At 45.1% G+C, this 7305-nt stretch overlaps 1 protein-coding gene across 1 annotated transcript in view; it reads right to left on the minus strand.

The window, feature by feature from the left end:
* The window catches only part of LOC147747725 (uncharacterized), a 62848-nt gene extending 55852 nt beyond the window's left edge, over positions 1 to 6996 (minus strand). Inside the window, exon 1 of the mRNA XM_086955344.1 lies at positions 6877 to 6996. The gene's annotated coding sequence lies outside the window, so the exon portion shown is untranslated. The remainder of the gene's footprint in view (positions 1 to 6876) is intronic.
* Positions 6997 to 7305: the final 309 nt, after the last annotated feature.

Below are 7305 nucleotides of genomic sequence, written 5' to 3' on the forward strand. Positions count from 1 at the left end.
TAAGGTAAACGCCACCTCAGATATGAGAAAGAAAAGGAAGTTAAACCAAACGCCACACACCATAGGCGTGCCATAAATAATAGCTTACCCATACTACTGCCTGTTTTTTCCTCAAATCTCATGGCTGGTAAAACAAATGGCAAGTAGGGATCCCTGCCAAACCAGCATCCACAATTAACGCTGGGATTCCTTCTTTGCAAGGCACATTGGGAGAAGGCTATGCAGAACCATTTTAAGAATGGGAGAAAACCATGTTCCCTTTTCCTAGGATTTTTTGTTGTCCCAGTGGAGGACCCGGCCTTTTACTGTGGCAAATCAGAACACTGGTGTCAGAGTTGGAATAGAAGATGGTGGAGCCTGTCCCCTACAAGGATGATAAGTAGTAAGAATTGTTAATGTCGTAGAAAGCACACTGTTGAAGGTAGGAAGTTGTTGCTTCCTTTTACCATGTGTAATGAAGCATGAGGTCTCTGTTACTGAAGTGGAGTTATGTGCGTCAGCATGGTCGCTGGAACACTTGTGCTGAAGTACATGTATGCTTTCAATACAGATTGCCGAGTATATGCATAGACACTGTGACAGATGTTTCTGCACAAACATGCACTTTGTTGTATGCACACAATTTTAATAGAGATATTTGGCCAGTGTCTAATTTGTTAAGTGCTGTTGGTTGCTGCACCAGTTCCTGGTGATTTTCCAATCTCCAATATTCCAATATGGGGAAAACTGCAAAGAAGAGATTATGTTGAGGCTCTCCCTTTCTAAGTCTTTCTCGCCCCCTAGAAACTCTAATAAAAGAAATGCCCCTAGATTCATACCCAGATTCCATCCATCAGAAGGTATAGATAAGTATACTCAAGTCTGTGGCTGTGCACTCTTTGGTTGCTAGCTTGGTGGGACAGCATTCTAAGACAGAAAAAAGGATCAGACATAAAAAAGAGGGACTCAGCATTAAGGAAAGGTTACGGTGTGGCACAGTTATCTGAGGAATGGGATACATGGTGCATATAACAGTCAGTTTCAATTTCTGACTCCAAATCGGTGCAGGAGGGATCTGAATGCTCCTCTTTATTGGAATATATGGCAAAACAGATGGAGTTGGTCTCCAATATATCGTTTGATGTGGTTCAACCATCAGCTGTAACAGAAGGTGTCACTATTGCTGCAAGAAGGAACTTGTTTTTGTAGGAGTAGCATACAGATTCAGGTCAGAAATCAGCAATACTATGACTGACTTTTGAAAGTATAAATTTGTTTGGATCTGAGCTTGAGAAAAAGTTGCTGGATTTTTTTGAAGAAAAGGAGAACTCTTTATCCACAGAGTTTAAAACATCCAAGCTTCCTCAGTGCCGACCAGAGTCTATGGCAGAGATTTAAAAAGACACCTGCCTGTGCCACCCGTTGATCAAGGAGGCAAAGTTCCTGTCGGATCTGTGCAGCTGGGAAGGTCTCAGCAGGCAAAGAGTGGCCTTATAGATCCTAGTGACTATGTTTTTGAGGAGCTTCCCATCCCTCCCCAACATGATCTCGCTTCCATAAACCAAAGTTGGAATAAGGAGTGGATCGAGGCTCATACCCCACAGCAAACTGGACAGTTTCAAGAAAGAAGACAACAGGGCCAGGGCTTTCGCTTCAATAACCTTACTGTGGTGGACAAAGGAACCCCTTGCATCAATTGTGACAGTGAGATAATTATATGTCTGTTTCTTGGAAACTCTATAGACGTTAAAATGTCAACTTCCCATCTTATTGATTTTTCTGCCCAAGATGAGAACCTTTGATTTGTTTAGGTTAACTTCCAGCCAATTTGCATCAGTGTAGGAATGGAAAGCGTCTAATAGCTGCTGCAGACTGACTCTTGTGTGGCTAAACAGAACTAGGTCATCTGCATTAGGCTAGTTGTTAATATGTTTGCCCTTGATCTTGGGCGGGTGGGGGCTATTAGTGTTGTTGAGGACGCTAGACAGGTCAGGGATATACAAGTTGAAAAGTATTAGGGCAAGCACGCATCCCTGATTGACCTCCAGTGAACTGTTTATTTTTCTAGACACACGAGTCCCATGGACTAGCTTAACTCGTTCCATGCTGATGACGGAACGGCTCCGTCATCAGCCGCGGTGGCGCTGTGCTGATGACGGAGCGGTTCCGTCATGGCCCGGCCGCCGCGCCTGCGAAGAGCTGATTTTGCGCCTGTGCGGCGCGTTCTATTGAGCGGGGCGGGCCATGACGGAACCGCTCCGTCATGAGCACAGCTCAACCGCGGCTGATGACGGAGCGGTTCCGTCACCAGCATGCGCCCGCCGCGCGGCCCCCCCCGGCCCCTTAGCGTTGCGGCGGAATAGCCGCCGCAGCGAAGGGGTTAAAACAAATCCACGTATCAATATGTTGTTGTCTGCTGGCACCAAGGAGACTCAGCGGGATTTCCAAGTTCTTTAGGTTCTTCCACAGGGCACTCCTTGGGACACGATTGAATGATAAGAACAAAGTTTAAAAAGCCTGTGTACAGAAGCTGGAACTTGTGGAAGAAAACAAGATTTGCTCCACAGAGTGACGAAGACATACTGGACAACCTAAAACAAATCAAGCCAGCAAACAGAAAGTCAGAACATGAGAGTCTCAAAGCCGGGGAAGCTTTCAAAATGCCCACATGAAGTCTTTTGGCAACCAGAGGCAGGCTTCGACTATGATTAGCAAAAAACAAAGTGGTGCCAGGGCACCGCAAGGTTTGCTCCTTGCTGCATGCTTTCACACAGGCAGGCCTGTGGGTGATCTTCAGTGTCTGTGGAAACATTCGAAACAGAAAAGCTCACCTTTGAATCTTATGACTATGCACATGCATTCATGTGTGTACATTGTCCGTTTTATTGAAGGTGTTTATTGAACCACCTATGTTATTAACTATAATCAAATAACATTAATAACTGAACACAAAGCACTACCGTTGACAGTAACACTAAAGTTTTCAAACTTTACCTATGTAACTGTGGAGTCAAATCCCTGTTTCCCACTAGACCAAACTCTGTGATCTACAGCCCATCACTTTACCTCACCATGTATTGTTTCCTCAACCATCCACATGAATTAATACAATACAGGACCTGTAACCTGCAACAACCTCACTTACATGTAGGTAATAGAAAATAATCTTGCTTCACATCAAACAACAAGGTAGGCTATATAGAAAGAGAACATGACAAACTGACATAGTTGGGGTAACTCGTGGCAGCGTCTTTGGTGTATCCTAATATTCTTGACTGTTCAATTAAAAAAATATATAACTTTCAATAAATGTAACTCAATTCAGTGATTTAATCGTATGTACTTAACAGAAAAGTATTTTACATCTTTCGATGGCTTGGCTCGTGCTTTGTCTCTTGGAGCCAAACTGGAAATCTCTGACACTATCACTCACCACAATCTCGACATGCTCTTTCTCACTGAGACCTGGTTTAATGACTCCTCTCACACTTCTTTTGATCTTCTGTTATCTACGGACTACTCTATCCTCAGAAACGACAGAACAGGCAAGATCGGGGGAGGTGTTGCGATTATCTACAGAAACGCCCTCCAAATCAAAGCCTTTCTCCCCACCCTCTTTCACACCTTTGAATGCCTTTCCCTAGAACTCCAAATTCAGCATGGCTCACCCTTCAGGTTCCATATCATCTACCACCCACCTGGTAATTGCTCTTCCTTCATAGAGGAATTCATCAACTTCATTAGTGACCAATATTCACAAAGCGACAAGCAGATCTTCCTAGGAGATTTCAATCTCAACTAGGGCTCCGTGGAAGACTCAGCTGCCAACAAGCTTGGAACCTTTCTCTCAGCTAACGATCTTGCCCAACACTGCTCGGAAATTACACACACCAAGGGCTCAATTATGGACCTTGTGATATCCAAATCAGACCAGATTACATCTGCTTCACCCATCCGTGTTGACTGGTCTGACCATTTCCTCATTCCCTTCTTTTTTCACCTCTCTCACATTTTAACTCTCGGCCGACCTAAAAGAGCCTCTACGTGGTTCCGCAACACAAAAAACATTGATCTTGAGATTCTATGTGATTCTGCTATGCGTTCACTTCCTAGTCTAGACCCTAATACGGATGTCAACGATCTCACTCCCCTTTGCCTCTCAATCCTTGCAGTCGAGATAGACAAGGTTGCTCCACTCCAAAGCAAAAGGAAAAGACCGAGCCCATCAGCTCCTTGGTCAACAAAACTCTCTATGACGAAAGGAACAACCTCAGAATCTTGGAGAAGCACTGGAGACATTCTCCATCCCCCCAACCTCTCTCTTTTATGCTCAGCAAGATCCAAATATCACCAGCACATCTTCCAGGAAAAAAACATCTCATTTCAGATCCCTCCTCGATTCAGCTAAAAAACAGACCAAAAGAACTTTTCGACCTCATCAAAAACCCAAATTGTTCTCCCCAAACCATCAAGCCTGAGGATGCTTCAAAGAAAGCAACTGAGTTTGCTATATTCTTCGATCAAAATGTAAAATCTCTGGTGGAACAGGTCACCCACCCCACCCCCATAGAGGAGGGAAAAGCCTTAGTCACCTGGCAGAACTTTGCCGCCATCGCGGAGGTTGATCTCCTCAAATGCATCCGCGAAACCAAACCCTCCAACCATCCTTCTGACCCCATACCCAGTGGCATCGCCATTGATTTCTGTACTAACACCCTTTCCTACTGGGCCAGGCTAGTCAATCTCTTCCTCAGTCAAGGATCCCACCCAGTTGTCCTCAAAACAGGACAGGTTACCCCCCTTCTAAAAAAATCTCTGCAGATGCAAATGACCTCAATAACATCCGCCCCATCACCAATCTCCCTTTTCTTTCAAAGATCACAGAAAAATGTGTTGCAAAACAACTGTCCCAACACATTATTGACAATAATCTCCTCGACATGTTCCAGTCGGGCTTTATTCAAAAACAGCCCTGCTGCAAGTGATCGATGATGCACTGCATATTCTCGATTCGGGGGAATCGTGCCTTCTGATTCTTCTTGACCTCTCTGCAGCTTTTGACACTGTTAATCACAACACCCTCCTGAACATTCTTCATCAGAGAATCGGCGTGGAAGCCACAATACTCAAATGGTTTGCCTCTTTCCTCTCGGACAGATCCAAAATGATTAAGATTGCGAACAGTCTCGTCTCCACTGGTGGTTGGTCAAGGCGTCCCTCAAGGTTCTATCCTTGCTCCCACTCTGTTTAATCTTTATCTGGAACCATTAGGGAACCTCCTAAGCAAATCTGGAATCCTCTACCATCTATATGCGGATGACACCCAAATATACCTCAAGGTGTCTTCCCCTCGTGTTCTCTCACTACTCAGCTCTACTCTCAATGCTATTCACAACTGGATGTTAGTGCACCAACTCATTCTCAATCCCTCTAAAACGGAATTCCTCCTCTAATCTAACTCTCTCTCTCCGCCTCCTGTTCCAATTCTGGTTGGATCAGTTGAATCTACTCAACAGTAAACCCATCATTGTGGACTGCGCTAAACCCTTAGGTGTCATACTGGACAAAAGACTCAACCTAATCTCACACACAAATTCCATGGTCAAGAGCGCACGTTATCAGCTGCGCCTTCTTTGGGGGATTCGTCGGTTCTTCCCGGAGAATGACCTAAAATCCTTGGCTCAATCACTAGTTCTCTCTAGATTGGACTATTGTAATTCTCTTCTGGCTGGTCTTCCCAAATCTCACCTCTCTCCCCTCAAATCCGTCCTCCAGCAGCTCGCTTCATTTCAGGGTCCAAACGAAGTGACCACATCACCCCTATCCTGTCTTCTCTCCGATGGCTTCCCATCGAGGTTAGAGCTATCTACAAAACGGTGTGCATCACCCACAAAGCTTTGCACTCTTCCTCCCCTTGCTATCTAAAGAATAAACTGAAATTGTCTGGAGGCTCAAGACCGTCTCGGAATGCCGAAAAGTTCCTTCTTGAGCCCCCTCCTTCAAAAGGGAAAAATTTATGGCACAATCGTTCTCAGGTAATGCGGTGAGAATCTGGAACTCACTTCCTCCTTCGCTCCGTGCCATCACCTCCATCCAGATCTTCAAAGCGGACCTCAAATCTCTTTTATTCCAAAGACACTTTCAGAACTAATTCCCCCCTTCTCAGACCTCGCCAAGAAGTTCTTTAGTCATTGTAAATGTGGCACATATATTTATATATTTTTTGTACATCCTGTGCTTGCTGCGTTTGATTTTGTGTTCCGTTTGCCTGCGTGGTTTTGATTCTATGGCCTGCTATTTTTCGCCAGGAAGTGCTTTATTGATTGTAAAATGTGTCATTTATATTCATATTTTTGCTTGGACAGTCTGTGCTTGAGATTGTGTGCCTTATGCTTACGTCGCTTTGATTCTATGGCATTCTATTTTTATTTGTTCCATTCCTGTAACAGTGCTCTCATGTAACGTAGCTGGTTCTATTGTACAGTGCTCTGACACCTTCGGGTAAAGTCCGCGCTTTATTAGAATGCATTAAATAAATAAATAAAACAAATCAGACTCACTCTAGCTCGGCTCTCGACCGGACTAATCGTCTGTGACGCCCACCCCCATACACACACAAACAAACCTCGCCCGAAATGTAATGTGGTCTGCGCTCGTACGCACTTTGAGTGAGGTGGGTGTGAAAACTTCAACTCTCACGAGAGAGAAGATCTGACATTTAATATCAACACAAACAACGTTCATGGCCACCTCTAGCGCATAGATGTCATTATAAGAAGTTCGCAACAGTCTCTACCAATACACTTTGCACCGGTCCCGAATCTTCACAGTAAGCCTTGTGCACCCCCGATGACACCACTGACTCACCCCGCACCCTAAACAATTTCCAGGACTAACCTGCTAGGAAGCCTGTGCAAGCTTGCAGCAGCTCTCGAGCCGACTGTGCATTCAGAGGCGGAAGTGAGCAAGAGGCAGGAAAACGAAAGTATTCTGCAACGTTCCCCGCCCATCCTCCACGTCAGGCGGCCTTAGCCCTGCGATGTAACAGCTGCCCTCTGCTCCCGCACAGCATGCTGGGAAGTGTTGTTGTCCAAAGCCAGGCTGCCGCAAAGGGCTGGCAGCAGGAAGGCAGAACAGGGTTCAAGACGGTGGCGACCTGCTGTATCCCTTTAGTGCATACATGCCAACATTTCAGAAGAGCAAAGAGGGAGATTTAAAAAAAAATCGGGAGAATAGGGCCTTGAATCAGGTTACTGGCATGTATGGGCTTTTGAAGTGTGCTGATTCAGGATTTGACATTTGAAACACAAATGCACGTTTTTTCAT

Source organism: Lissotriton vulgaris, chromosome 1_1 (genome assembly GCF_964263255.1).
Source record: "Lissotriton vulgaris chromosome 1_1, aLisVul1.2, whole genome shotgun sequence".
Classification (NCBI taxonomy): domain Eukaryota; kingdom Metazoa; phylum Chordata; class Amphibia; order Caudata; family Salamandridae; genus Lissotriton; species Lissotriton vulgaris.